We start from the raw sequence: 16,185 nt of genomic DNA on the forward strand, positions 1-16,185 counted from the left end.
AACTAGAAAAACAATTTGCTTTATAGCATCATTTCTAACTCATGTTCCTTACCAGCACATAGTTCTTCATTTTCTTTTATTTGGCTTTTCTTTTTTTAGTCTCTTCTTTGCTGTTATTCTACACCCATGGATTTGTGTGCATGTGTGTATGTATGCATGCATGGATGGATGAATTTTTTTTTAAATTTGTGAACTGTACATTATGAGTAGATAAGATTCCCATACTTCAGAATTCAGGCAGCAAAGACTATGGGCATTTAATATCCTCTATCTTCTGATACTATCACTTAGATGTTACAACAAGAATACTCATTTTAACACAACTCCCATCAGTGATTTTCCACCTTAGGGGAAAACTCAGTGCATTGTTTGCTAAAGGCTTTTCTTTGTCAATGTAAGGCAGAAATTCTCAAAGTTGGATCAGTTTTGCTTCACGGAACAATTTGATGGTATTAGAGACATTTTCTAATGTTACTGGAATCTACTGAACAGACAATGGGGCTGTTCTGAACACAGCCCATACCCGAATCTTCAGCAGAAAGACAAGTGCTCTCCATTCACAAGCTAGACATGCTGAGGCCCAGAACCAAGCTTCTAGAGAAAACTTTATAGAGATTGTTTGAAGTGTGAAGTTTAGAAGACGATATCACACATATGCACATACATGTACATTTAGAGATGACTATGAAATCAAATAAGTGGGAGAAAAAATGAAGGCTTCTTAGTGTTCCTTAGTTTTTCCTATGTTCACAGATATTTTACAGTGTTTAATTCTCCTGAGAGTTATTCTTCATGCCCTGTTTCCCATAGTTAATTGGCCTTAAAGCCTGTTTCTGATTAAAAAGAAAATCAGTTTGAGAAACGAATACTCTTTGTAAAAAGCTTAGGAAATACTATTTTATAATTTAAGAATGAAATTTTATAGAGTGAGAGACACAGTAAAATGTTTAATTCCTATTATTAAAAAATAACAGACAAGAACATTCTATTGTATTGTCTAGCTGCTGCAGATATGATTGCCACCTTGGACAATGGCTATAGGAGTTAGTGTAGTGTAGAACTATTTATCATATAAAACAAAACATAACTGGAAATATATTTAAATTCAAAATATATTATCTCATCTGTAATTTTTAAAGAGCACAAAGAAATGTAAAATTTTACCCAGACATGATTATTGTGCATTGCTTACATGTATTTCTTTACCAAAATATAGGTAATAAAAGTGAAGAAATATTGTCTGAATAGAAGCAAATTATAAAAAGTATCAACTAAAGCAATAATATGATTAATATATGTATATGTATACATTTATATCCAAAAAATAAAGGTATATCACATGTAAATATTGAAAAATAATTACTTAATACAATTATACTATAAATGTAAGATATTACTAAAATGATATTTTACTATTTATGTTTAAATTAAAATATTTAATATTAATAAAATAATATTTAACCTGTCTCTAATAGTAATGATTAAAATTATCTCACACATTTACCTTATAATTTTACAACATAAGTCTCTAAAATTAAATGACATCACATGACCAGATTTCAGTGAATGTAAATTAAGTTACCAATGGGAAAGTTGAAATGTGTTCAATATCCTTAAATCAGTTGTTGTAGCAACATGTTGCATCAACAAAACTACTTCTTACTTTTATTCAATTTTTTTCAAAGAATTACCTTAAAATATATTATTAGCCTTATTTTCTCTCCTGCTCAACTCCTCTGTTGTTTCCCCTTTCTCAAATTCATGACGTCTTCTAAGCTTATTATTACACACATGAACACACACTATTAAGGATATTTATTGTTGTTCTTATGCACACATATTTAGAGGACCAAATTGGGTCTTTTGCAGGTTCCCCAGTTGTCAGTCCAGAGATACGGAACTCCGAGTATCGATCAGCTGTTTCTGACTAGCTGGCAGAACCAGACAGAACTCCCCATTTTGATTTGCTTTTCCCTGATATCTGAGGTTATTGAACAATTACTTAAGTGTTTTTCAGCCTTTTGAGACTCTTATGTTGAGAATTTAATCTGTACCCCATTTAAAATTGGATTAGTTGGTACTTTGATATCTAATTGTTTGAGTCCTTGGTATATTTTGAAAATCAGGCCTCTGTCAGAAGTGAGGTTGTTGAAATTAGTTTCCCATTCTGAGGGCTGTGGTTCTGTCTTGTTGTCCCTATACTTTGCCTTTCACAAGTTTGTCAGTCTCAGGAGATCCCACATGTTATAGATATGAATACTTTGTATTGGAATGGATTTTCATTTATTGATACAATTTAAGGTCAATCTTATGATGTGTATATTTCTCCTTTTGTTTAGGTATTGTGTTTATATAGCTCACTTAGAAATGTAATGTATAATTCAATACAGATTATAGATACCTACGATAGTAGTTAAGTTAGTTAAGATTTCTAGATATACAGACATGTATTTGAGATGGATAGACATTCTTCAAACCTTTCAAAGACTACAGAATATAGCATTTAAAATGGTTTAGGGTTTTTCTTGACAATGAGACATAACTGCGCCTGGCAGCACCACCCACATCAAAAAGGAAGATAAACCTTAAAGAAAGGAGTTATAAAGTTTGCTTTCAATATGGCAAGACTAGCCATTTGGACAAGATAATGCTCTTGTCTGGACTGTTTGACTTTATGCTGTATAAACTGGACATGCAGGACCCACAAAAAAAGTGACTACTAATTCAAGATAGACATTGCTAAAGAGTTCCTACTTCATGGAAGAGTCTGCCAGACAATATACAGGAAACAGAAAAAAATGATTAACAAACTACCAATACAAAAAGACAGTTTAAAGATTCCTACTTTACTAAAAAGTCTGCCAAACACACTATGACCTATGGACTAAAACAGATGTCATTCTGTATGTATTTCTCATACTGGTTAATGAATAAAGCACTGTTGCCCAATAGGAAAGCAAGATAGGCAGGACTAGGAGAGAAGGAGGAACGAGGAAGTAGGAAGGAGGAGTCAAGATGGAGAGTCTGGAGAAAGCAAAATGTCGGCTGGCTCCCCGGTAAGAGAAATACATAGATCAACAGAAATGGATTAATACTTAAGGCAGAGCTAACAGATAAGAAATTAGTAACTGGCCAACAACACAATATCAAATACAGAGACTCAGTGTGTTAATTGGGGCTGGTGTGGTCCGGGACAAGACTGGCAGCAGGAGGAAAAACCTTACTCCTTGCACCCACATATTAATGTTGCTCTCCGTGTTATGCTACTGGTGTTATATTTAAGAAATAATCTCCTGTGGCAATGCATTCAAGGGTACATTCCACTTTCTCTTCTATGAGGATCAATATGGTTGGATTTCTGTTGAGGTCTTTGATCTATTTAGAATTGAGTGTTGTGCATGGGTATAGTTATGGATCTATTTGCATTCTTACACATATCATCATCCATGTGATAGCATCATTTGTTTTTAAGACCCTTAGAATGAGGAGTCTTCCAGTTTCGGTCGGTACCCCAAGAACTCAATGTCCAGTCCAGTTTCTGCAACATGCAATAGGCTTTAATGAACAGGAAACGTTTGGGCAAAGGGGCTCCTCCAGCACACAGGCTAGAGAGAAGCCCTCTCCCTCAGGCCCAGGTGTTTTTAAAGGCAAACCCACAAGCATAGGGAGGGGGTGGGACCCTCTGTCCATTGAGTACCTGACCCTTGGAGGCTAGATGGTCTGCTATTAAGGTCAACAGACCTTAGGGCCTCAGGGTGTGCTAATTAAGTTTGTCTGGGCAAACTGGAGTTGCAGCTATCTCTTTGTTTCCTAAGGAACCTATTCATCACCTGCTGACTCACAGGAAAGGAGGGGCAGTGTGAATTCTTGTTATCTCAGGGCCTTGTGAGAGGAAGTTAGCAAATTCCAAGAAACAGATATTGGTTTCCAGGTTAGTTCTTCATTAACTTTATTCTTTTTTTCTTTCAGTTGTAGGTGATTTCTTTTTTCCATTGTACCTCTTTTGGTCAAATATCAATTATTTATAGATGTGTGTATTAATATCTTTATCTTCATTTTGATACCATGATACAGTAGTCTGTTTTTGTGCCAATACCAAAGTGTTTTCATTACTATAGCTCAATAGTAGAACATGAAATTAGGGATGGTGATACCTCTGGAAGTTCCTTTATTGCACAGGATTATTTTGGCTATCCTGGATTTTTTTGTTATTTAATAAAAAGATGAGTATAGTTCTATGAAGGTTAGTGTAGAATTGTGCTGGGATTTTAATGGGTATTGCACTGAATCTGTGGATTGCTTTTAGTAAAATTGCCATTTTTACAGTGCTGATCTTACCTATCCAAGACATCTTTACATTTTCTTTTTAATATTATTATTATTTTATTTTACATGCCGATCCTAGTTCCCTCTCTCTCCCTACCTTCCTCCCTTCCTCCCTCTTACACTCTCTCCCTACTCACATGCACCCTGACCACCCTCCCTTCCTATCCCGTGACCCCCATTTCACATGTAGGGCTATGCTATCCAGGTGGGGTTATGTAAATCTGTCAAGTCATTTGAAGTAGGGAGTAGGACTTCTCTCCTGTCTCTAGGTTAAGGGAGTTTCCCTCCATGAGGGATGTGTCCACAAGTTCCTTTTCTGCACCAGGAATACATCCCGATTCCACTGTCTGAGGTCCTTTAGACTGCTCAGTCCTTCTAGCTGAGACCCATATTCATGGGGGGGTCTGAGTCAGTCCCATTCTGAATTCCCAGCTATCAGTCTGGGGGCCTGATAGCTCCTCCTTGTTCATGTCAGCTGTCTTTATGTGTTTCTGCAACCTGGTCTTGTCTTCTCTCCCTGCATCTTGATTCTAGTTTGACTCAGTATTCAGTTTGCTTCTGTTTCCAACAGGTACTAGATGAGGGCTCCATGATGGTGGATAAATTAGTTGTTGATCTCACTATCAGGGAAGGGGATTTATGGTAGCCTTTCCATGGTTGCTCAAATTGTTAGTTGGAGTCCATCTTGTAGGTCAATCTTCCTAGGCACAGGTGCTTTCCTCTCCTCCCCTTCTCTTTCTCCTAGTTCTCTCTCCATTCAATGCCCCTCCCACTTCCCATGTGCTCTTTACATTTTGTTGTATTCTTCAATTTATTACTTCAAAGACTTAAAGTTTTTGTCATACTGGTGTCTTACTAGTTTGGATAGAGTTACCCCAAAATTTTTATGCTATTTGTGGCTAGTGTAAAGGGTGATGTTTCAACTGATTTCTTTCTCAGGCTGGTTATCATCTGTATATAGGAGAGTTACTGATTTTTTTTTTTTTTTTGCATTAATCTTGTATCCTGACACATTTTTGAAGGGATTTATCAGCTGTAGGTGTTCCCTGCTAGGAGTTTTATGGTTACTTATGTATACAATCATATCATCTACAAATAGCAAAAGGTTGACTTCTTTTTTGCCATTTTTTATCTCCTCGATCCCCCCTTTGCAGTCTTATTGTGATAGCTAGAACTTGGACTACTATATTGAATAGGTATGAAGAGAGTAGACAGCATTGTCTTGTTCCTGATTTCAGGAAAATTGCTTTGAGTTTCACTCCATTTAGTTTGATGTTGGATGTTGTCTTGCTGTCTTTATTGTCTTTATTATATTATGTGTGTTCTTTGTATCCTTAATTTCTCCAAGACCTTCATCATGAAGGAGTATTGGACTTTGTCAAAGGCTTTTCCAGCATCTAATAAATTGAGCATGTGGTTTCTTTCAGTTTGTTTATATGGTAGATTATATTGACAGATTTTTGTATGTTAAACCATCCCTGCATCCCTGGGATGATGCCTCTTGATGCCTCTTATGGTAGATGATTTTTCTAATTTTTTTTAAATTCAGTTTGCCAGTATCTTATTGAATATTTTAGCTTCAGTGTTATTGAGGGAGATTGTCTGTAATTCTCTTTCTTTGTTTCCTTTTTGTGTGGTTTGGATATGAGGGTAACTTTTTGTGTGGTTTAGATATGGGGGTAACTTTAGACTCCTAAAAAGAGTTTGGAAATATTCTTACTGTTATTACTGTGTGGAATAATTAGAGGAGTATTGGTATTATCTCTTCTTTGAAATTCGGGTAAAATTCTGAAGTTAAAACTGTAAGGATGGAAAAATTTAGCTTAGCTCTCTCTAGACCCTTTCCCCTTAGCAGTGAATAGGCAAAGGGTCACATTCTTGACTGTTTACAACAGGGCTGTTTATAACAGCACCTGTGAGTGAGTGAACAGGAAATGAGCCTTGCCACTCCACCCAGAAGCCAGCACAAAAAGCAGACTTCCTGGGCAAAGGGCAGGCTTGGATAGTTCAAATTGATTGGGTGGCACTGGATTCTATGAGATGATTGGTTTATGATGCATGGGCATTTTTGTAACCCTATAAAAGCTGCCTCAATCCTGTATCAGGGTTCCCAGTCCTCTACCCCCACATGGAGTATGGCGGCACTTGGACTATAAAGACCTTATGCTTTTGCATCAAGACTGATTGTTGTGAGTGATTTGGGGGGGGGGGGTGCCTTTCCTGAGTTGGGGAATGAATGTCTGTGTGCTCTGTGCATCTTTCCAAACCATCTGTCCCTAGCTTTCTCCATCTATAGTGATTAAAAGTTTTGCTGGGTATAGTAGTCTGGATTGGCATCCATGGTCTCTTAAAGTATGCAGAACCTTTATCAACCTTCTTGCTTTTGGAATTCCCACTGAGAAGTCAGGTGTTATAATTGTAGGTCTGCCTTTATATATCACTTGACATTTTTTCTTTGCAACTCTTAATATTCTTTCTTTATTTGTTATGTTTAACTCAGTGAGGCTGTGATTCTTTGCCTGTCTAAAAGACCTGATGATCTAATAAAGAGCTGAAAAGCCAATAGTGAGGAAGGAGTAAGTAAGTGTGGCTGGCAGGCAGAGAATTCAAATGGGAGGAGAAAAGGGGGAAGGAAGAAAAGCAGCAATAGAACAAAGAAAGGAAGACTCCAGGGGCAAGCCACCCAGCTACAAGGCACACTAGAGAGTAAAAGACAAAAACAGGTATACAGGAATAGAAAAAGAAAAGCCCAGAGTAAAAAGGTAAATGGGATAATTTAAGAAAAGATAGCTAGATATAAGCCAAGAAAAGACCAGCATTCATAATTAAGATTAATCCTCCATGTGTGAATTATTTGGGAGCTGGGTGACATACCACTCAGAAAAGGCCAAAAAAAAAAAAAAAAAAAAAAAAAAAGAGTAAAATGTATTACATAGATATGGTGCAGTCAGTGTCTGTGGCTTTGGTGATCACACCTGCAGGTACAGGATAGGTAAAAGCTTCTGTGGTAGTTGAGCTGTGGGAGACGGTTTTGGGTGTGTGGAGGTTGCCAGGTTTCTGGGGCATTGATTGGTAGAAATGGGGGCTTGGGATATGCCAGGGGGAGGTAGGAACTAGAAAGCAGTGTCCAGTCATCCAAATGGGAGTCCAGACAGTCATATCCTACAGGTACAGGTGGGGAGACAGTTCTGGTGGTCATTAATGTTGTGTGGGATGGTTAGGGGTATGGGCAGTTTGCTACCAGGTCTCTGGGGCCTTGGTGGGTTGGGAATGGGGATCAGGACATGCCACCAGCGACTAGAGCATAGATAACAGGGCCACCCAGCTAGGAGGTCAGACAATTACCTAATTTCTATTTTCTTAATATTTATTCTTATACCCATGGGTAAATGTAACTCTCAACTCCCAGCAAAGAAAATTCTTTTTGCAAGGGATAAAGACTATTAACAGAATTCTACAATTAACCAAAATGAAGAGAATCAGTGATTGTAGGGTATCCAAAACCGAATGATTTATCTGACATGCAACCCCTTCACCTAAAGCTTAGATTTCATCATCAAAGTGGAACAGGATGATTATAAGATCCAGAGGATCAGAAGGCATGATTCAAACTAGAGTCTTGTATTCATGACTGAGAAGCTATACCAGTGAAATTTCAACATGATTATTTTCTAAAAGCAACACAAATTACTTGTGTAATGATATGTATTTGTAGATGTAGTTGTAAATTATTGATTAGAAAATATTTAACTATCCATGCAGATTAATTGTTTGTATTGAATTTATATTTTTATAAGTATTTTACAATGTATATTTTAAAGAAGAAACTTAATAAATAATCTATCTAGTGCACTGTGGTTGAAGATGGCAAGACGTTTGCAAAACAAGAAATATTTTAATTTTAAAAAGGTAGTTTGCTTATGAAATAGAAACCAGAAGAAAGAGATTCTGAAAATTTTCTTTGAGCTAAAATAGGAACAGATAAACCTCAAATTGTATCAAGAGGAAGGTTAAACAAGTTGTACTTGAATCACTTCTGAAATCAATGTTTTCATAGAACTGTTGAGATACAGTCTAAGTCACAAACAGTATTGGGTTGAATTTAGGGCTACTTATAGTAGAAAATTATATATTACTTATATTTATTAATATGCTTTTCTTTGATTTTATCATAATTTACCTACCTGCATATTAGAAAATGGTTTAATGGAAAACACATGTAACACTGTCACAAAGAATGTGTATTCAAAGGTTTTTATTTTAAGGATTTTCATTTTTAATGTGCTTGTCTGTGTACTGTCTCAAGTATGTTTGGGTACCACATGCAATCAATGTCCACTGAGGTTCACAAGAGAGCTTCAGACTCCTTAGGAATGGAATTACTGATAAATTTAGCTACCATGTGGTTTTAGAAACAAAATCTGGGTTCTCTGAAAGAACAAATGCTCTTAATCAATTAATCAGCTATCCAGCTCCAGTCGAAAGGGTTTTTTGATTATAAATATGGACATTGGTATCTTTGAAAATTCAGGATGAATAAGTCGAAGTAATATTAAATAAGAGGACTTCAATGTTTGGGGTCTCAAATTTTTCTATTGTGTTTAATGATATTAATTATATTTTTGACAGAAAAATTTATAGCAGAAAACAGACACAGAATCATACAAGTAGTATGTTTATTAACAATGTGGCATACATAAGTACATATACAGCAATTATCATGTTCATTTTATATCAATCAACATTTGACTCCTACACTCTTAATTGGCATTGTTCATTGAATAACCTTATATTTATACAATTTGCAGTGATGTCTTTTGTCATGGTAGCTATTCTGTCTTTAATATATATCTCATTTCAATATATATCTAATGTTATTCATAATTCAACGAATATATTTTTAACTGAATGGAGGATTAACTTCACTAACATGTTAGAAATTAATTAAAAGTACATTTTAATTAAACTATCAACTTTTGGCTACTCAAAAGGTATGTTAAAATATTACTTTTTATAAGATTGTCTTTATAATGGCATAATTTGATTTAACTGATTAATTTGCTGCTTATTTAAATAATTAGCTGTCAAATCTGCAAAGAAATTTGTTAAGTAATTCACTTTTTTGGTGTTGTAAAGGTAGATATCAAGTGTACTACTCTGTTAATAATGTGATTTGTATTCTGTTTAAGACACATTCATAAAAATTTACAAAGTATTTTCTGTAATAAGAAAAGGCTATAATTAACTCAAATGCCTACTATAAAGAAGTCTTTAAAACAAATGACTTCCATATGAGTAAGGAAGGGCATTTGAAAAAGAATGAGCTCTTCAAGTTCTACATATGGAAGAAAGTTTTAACAATAGCACACATAGATGTAACATTAATAAGGTATCAAATAAACTATTGCACATCATATGTAAATATTTAAAATAACTAATTCTGCACCTATTATTGGAAACAACTTATTGAGACATCCAGAATCTGCAAATTATCTGAGTGGGTGGTGCTTGCTTTGGAAATATGAGGAACTGAGATCAGATCCTTAGTAAACACTTCAAACCTGTACCCAGTGGTGCATACCTCTAATCCCACTGCTGGTAATATTGGGAGAAGAGATGGGTAGATCATGAGGCTTGGTGCCCAGCTAGCCTGTCAGAAAACAGACAACTCTATGTTCAGTATGAGACTTTGTCTTCAGTAAATAAGATGGAGAGCAATAGAAGAAAATATTCAAAGTCAATTCTGGCCTGTACATACATGCATATGTAAGTGTACCCACCCATACTGGTACACATATATGCTTACAAAAATATTCAATAATTTTTGTATTTTACATATACACATTTTAAGCTCATAAAAGTCAATTAAGGTAAAATTAATGAGAAATTGATATATTTAACTACAGATACATTAAGTAGAATTAAAATTATATTGGTGATGCAAGATTTTATACAGGTCTTAGATTTAAAGTAAAATAACTCAATACAACTTGGCCAAATAAAACACATTTTGTCTAAAGAACATTTCTTATAATCTGTGAATTTGTCATTTCTTAATGCATAAAATATGGTTCCCAAACAGATTTTAAACACCCTTTACCATCTTTAAATATTTCCCATGGGTCAGGAAGATTCAACAGTATAGATGTATAACTTTATCCTGGACTTATATAGGCACTACACCTTATATAGGCACTATATGTTAGGATCACAATCACATTTCAAAGTTCAATTGGGTTCATGTTCACTTCTGTGACTATCAGGCTCAAATTACTCACTGGCTATTGATTGAAGATTTTGTAATGGAAATATGTGAAAATATACAGTCAAGCAGAAATAGTCACCCTATATGTAGAATATTTTGAAAAAAATATATATAATGTATTTCTGAGATAGTTTAAAGGCTATTTATAAAATAGCAGAAAAAAGCCATCTTCATACTTATTAGACCATGCATTTTCACTGAAAAGCAATTATATTCTTAATGTCACTAAGCACAGTATGATACCAAAAAGATAGGGTGGCAAAAATTGTAATTTAAATTACATTAAATACTTTAAATATCAGTATTATTAAAAATTGCTGAAAATTCAAAATCTAAGAAGGTGACTAAATAGCTGGCAGAAAGAAAGAAGATAGTAATGCACTAAATAAGACACTGACCACCATGAATTTAACTCTTCAAAGAACAAACTCTATGTTTATACTGGATTAGACCTTGTTGGGAAGAACATTTTTGAACAAATTTGGATGGAGTGGAGAACTCTTGCTTATATTATTTTCTTTGAGATTTCAGTGAATCTTTTGTTGTGTTTAGTACACATATATTATGTATTAGTATTTTATCACAAGCAATTAAAGGAATAAAATGATGTAATTATTTTAATGGGTATTTGCCTCATAAACCTGTCACAGAGGGATAGAAAATAGTAATATAATATTAGAAATCATAGCAGTGTATTAGTTAGATGAGTTCCAGTTTTTAGAAATAATATTACGTTCTGTCTACTGGAAAACTCTATATGATATTATTACTTTTATATGTAATATTACAGCTTAATAACTGTGATAGTGTCTTCTTGGTGTTTTGTGTTAATTTTTATTGCATGTGATGTGTCATTGCATATTTTAAATATTTACAACTTATTTTATAAGCATTTATATAAACTAACATTAACTATCCCTTCAACACAAGTAAAAGCCCCATTGTAGATATAATGCAAAAATTATATAACATGTTAAACATCTTTTCTAATCAAAATTATCTGCTGCATGTGCTTGCCAGTAACTCATAACAAGTAACCTGTCAACCTGGCATGAAACTGAGGAAGCAAATAACTAGAATCATAAGGTAGTTTTTCACAATAACCTGGCTAATAAATTTAAGACAAAGTATTCAAATCAGGATCTAATATGCTTCCATCTTGCACTTAATGGTTGCTAGATTGCGTTTATCTGAAGATAATAATGTGCTATTTTTAGTGAAGTTTAAGTGTAAATTAGACAAGAGTAAATGTATTGCCTTTCACTAGCAATCTTTTGGGTATTATCAGATCCCATGGGGGATCAGCAAACTCTGTCACATTATTTGGGGCAGGGCTGAGGCCCTTCACCATGTATTCCTCCATTATGAATGGGCTCCAAAAATCCAGTTCATGTACTAGGGATAAATACTCGTTCTACTGCCAGTAGTTCTGTAACTGCCCAAGCCCCTCAACTGACACCCATGTGCTGGGGGCCTAACTTTCTCTTATGAGGGTTTAAATATGAATCTCTTTAAATATATGGAAAGGCCATTAGAATTACTTAAAGGTTGTGGTTCAGCTAATCCAATAAAGGCTGCTTATGATTGGAAGGTCCAGGAATCCAGTAGTAAATCAATGAATATCAATGAATGAGGCTGGATGTCTCAGCTGATCTTTGGTATACAGTATATGCCAGAATGCTGAAGAGTGGGCTCTAATGTAAGTTCAGGAATAAACTTGCTAGTGAGGCATATGCAAGCAGGTAAAGAGTAAAATTTTCCTTTTTTCGCATTCTTATATAGGCTTCCATCAATAGGTGTGGCTCATATTAGTAGTATGTCTTTCCACCTGAAAAGATTTAAAGAAGTGTCTTCCTACTATAAAGACAAAGATGAGATATGATTCTTCCTACTTGAAATTAGGCAAAAATATTTCACAGATGTGTCCCACTTGATGATTTTTATCTAATTTCAAATGCAGTGAAGCTGACAACCAAAAATAGCCAACACAACACCTCTTGCCTAACTGCCACGAATTAACATTGATCATGTTCTTCGCTTGCAAACAAACTGAAACATTGGTTTTGCTTAGATCTTGAGCCTCCTAGGTTTTATATAGGACCACATAGCACCAGCTTACCTGACATCCAATTTGTTGAATGCAAATGTTACCTGTCAATCTTCATGATTGCATGAGTAATACATTACTTTTATTACATCTATCTTGCTTCCCAATTGTCTCTAACCATCACTCTCTTTCTCTGCCCCCTCTGTCTTTATGACATATATGCACACACACACACACATACAGAGAGAGAGAGAGAGAGAGAGAGAGAGAGAGAGAGACTCTTGTTTTATTAGAGAAACAGGGAAATCCTGTCTCAATGTGATGGAAGGAAGTTAAGAATATGGAAAGAAAACATATTTTACAGATTAATTAACAATAGTAACTGGGTCACTTTCACCTATATTATGTTAAGCAGGAGGCAGGATGGTGTGAACAGTATGTTGTCAAGGCAGACATGCCATTTTGATTGCATGCATTTACAATATTATCATATGACCAACTTCATTAACTTCAATTAATGTTCTTTTGAATATGCTTGATTTTGACAAGATTTAAGGATCAGATACACAATACTAAAAATCACATCTCATATTTTTACAATTGTATATTTACAATTTAAAAGTTACTCTTAAAATTATTGATAAACAACTTTAAAAAATTTTTTGAGAAGTAAAGCAACTTATACATGGGTTTTACTTGCAATGAATGCAGACAATATTCTAATTATTTGTTACTGTAAAATAAAGGAAAGTCAGAAGGTATCACCATCCCCGACTTCAAGCTCTACTTTAGAGCTATAATCCTGAAAACAGCTTGCTTGGCATTGGCACAAAAATAGGTAGACCAATGGAATTGATATTAACCCTCACACCTATGAACACCTGATCTTATTTTTCACAAAACAGCTAAAAGTATACAATGCGAGGAGGAAAACATCTTCAACAAATGGTGCTGGCACAACTGGATAATATCTTGTAGAAGACTGCAGAAAAACTCAAGTATATCGCCATTCACAAAACTCAAGTCCAAATGGATCAAAGACCTCTCAACATAAATCCAGAAGAAAAAGTGGGAAGTACTCTTGAAAATATTAGTACAGGAGACCATTTCCTGAACATAACTCCAATAGCACAGACACTGAGATCGACAGTTAATAAAAAGGACCTCCTGAAAATGAGAAGCTTCTATAAGGCAAAGGACACAGTGGACAAGACCAAACCACAGCCTACAGACTGGGAAAACATTTTTTTAACCAATCATACCTCTGATGAAGTGCTGATCTCCAATAAAACAAAAAACTCAAGAAACTAGTCACTAAAACACCAAATAACCCTATTTAAAAATAGGGTACAGAACTGAAGAGAGAACTCTTAATCAAAAAGGCTGAAAGATACTTAAGAAAGTATCCTTAGCTATCTCATCATCCTTAGCTATTGGGGGAATGCAAATCAAAACAACTTTGACATACCATCTTTCTCCTGCCAGAATGGCTGAAATTAGAAATGCCAATGATAACTTATGCTGGAAAGGATATAGATAAAGGGGAACACTCAACTGTTGGTGGGAGTGCAAACTTGTACAGCCGTTTTGGAGATCAGTATGACAGTTCCTCAGGAAAATGGTAATCAGTTTACCACAGGAACAGGCAATCACACTATTAGGCATAAATCCAAATGATCCATATCCATGCAACAAAGACTGTTCAACTATGTTAATAGCAGCATCATTTGTAATAGCAAGAACCTGGAAGCAACCTAGATGCCCCTCAACTGAAGAATGGATAAAGAAGATGTGGCACATTTACACAATGGAATACTACTTTGCAGAAAAAAACAATGTGATCTTGAAATTCACAGACAAATGGATGGAACTTGAAAAAACCATCCTGAATGAGGTAACCCAGTCACAAAAAGAGGAACATGGTAAGTATTCACTCATAGATGGGATTTTAGACATAGAGCAAAGGATCACCAGCCTATAATTCACACAGCTAGAGATACTAGGATATAAGGAATAATATAAGAGGTTCATAGAAGGTCTCTCAAAGAAGGTGAAAGGAACAAGATGTCCTGAGCACATCGGGAGTGTTGGGGGGTGCAGTGAGTTGATAGGGAGCTAGGAGAAAGAGAAGGGGAAGAGAGGAAAACACATGGACCTAGAATGTTTGAGTCATGAGAGGAATAAAGGAGAGAAAAGAGAAAGAGAGAGAGATACCTTAAAAGAGGGAGCAATTATAGGTTTGAAAAGAAACCTGACCTTAGAGAAATGTCCAGAGACCTACAAGACTAACCACTACTAACTATTTCAGCAGCAGTTGAAAGGCTACCATAAATGCCCTTCCCTGATAATGAGATTGATGACTAACTTATCCACCATCATAGAGCCCTCATGTAGTAGCTGATAGAAACAGAAGCAGATACCCACAGCTAAATACTGAGCCAAACTGCAATCCAGATGCAGAGAGGGAGAACAAGACCAGGGTACAGATACCCACAGAGACAACTGACCTGAATAAGAAGGAGCTAATGGGCCCCGAGATTGATAGCTGGGAATCCAGCATTGGACTGACTCAGACCCCCAGAACATGGGTCTCAGTTAGAAGGCCTGGGCAGTCTAAGGGACCTCTGATAGTGGAAACACGGTGTATCCCTGGTGGACAAAAGGACTTTGGAAGCACATTCCCCATGGAGGGATACTCCCCTAACATAGAGGCATGAGGGAGGGCCTACACCAAATGACTTCACAGATATTTTAACCGCTCCTGGTAGGCATCACCCTACCTGTGTAGTGGGTGGTAGATGGTATGGAAGGGTGTGAGAGAAGAAGGAATGGAAGGAAGGAGGGAAGGAGGGAAGGAGGGAGAGGGAACTGGGCTCATTATTATAAACAAGGAAATATATAATTAAATAAAAAAATTTAAAAAAAGAAAGAAAAAATTATAAAAACACAAAAGCTTTTGAAAAAAATTGATTTGACTTTCACTCACTCTTGAATTAAACAGGGGGAAAATAGTGTATAACAAATGTAGAGCAGGCAGAAAGCGGATGGGATGGGGGTCGGGATGGGGACAGGAAAGGAGAGGAGGGTGAGGGAATTAGGATTGACAGGTAAGACAATCTTGTTACAAATTTAAATAAAAATTTTGAAGAAAATGATGGAGACAATGAGAAGAAAGGAAAAGGAATTAAAATATAGTTTGTCTTACAAAAACTTAAAGTTTATTGCAGTAAGAAACATAACAACACAAAAGAGATCATTTGGTGAACAAAAATGAGGTCCTAGATGTTTTACAGAGGAAATACAAATGCCACTTGATACACCCAGGTGAGAAAGGAGATTCTTCAAGAGAATCCTAACAATCAAGAGTAAAGAGATGGAAACAAGAAGGTAGGAAGTTGTGGGCATAGACCAAACAGCTCTAGCACTTAGATTTATATTAAGAAAACATAAACACTCAGGAGGCCATCTGAATATAGACACTACAGCAGCAGTGTTGTGGACACCTCAAAGTCACAGCAGCAAGGGTTAGCATTTTCTCAAATTTTTA

Source organism: Phodopus roborovskii, unplaced genomic scaffold (genome assembly GCF_943737965.1).
Source record: "Phodopus roborovskii unplaced genomic scaffold, PHOROB, whole genome shotgun sequence".
NCBI lineage: Eukaryota > Metazoa > Chordata > Mammalia > Rodentia > Cricetidae > Phodopus > Phodopus roborovskii.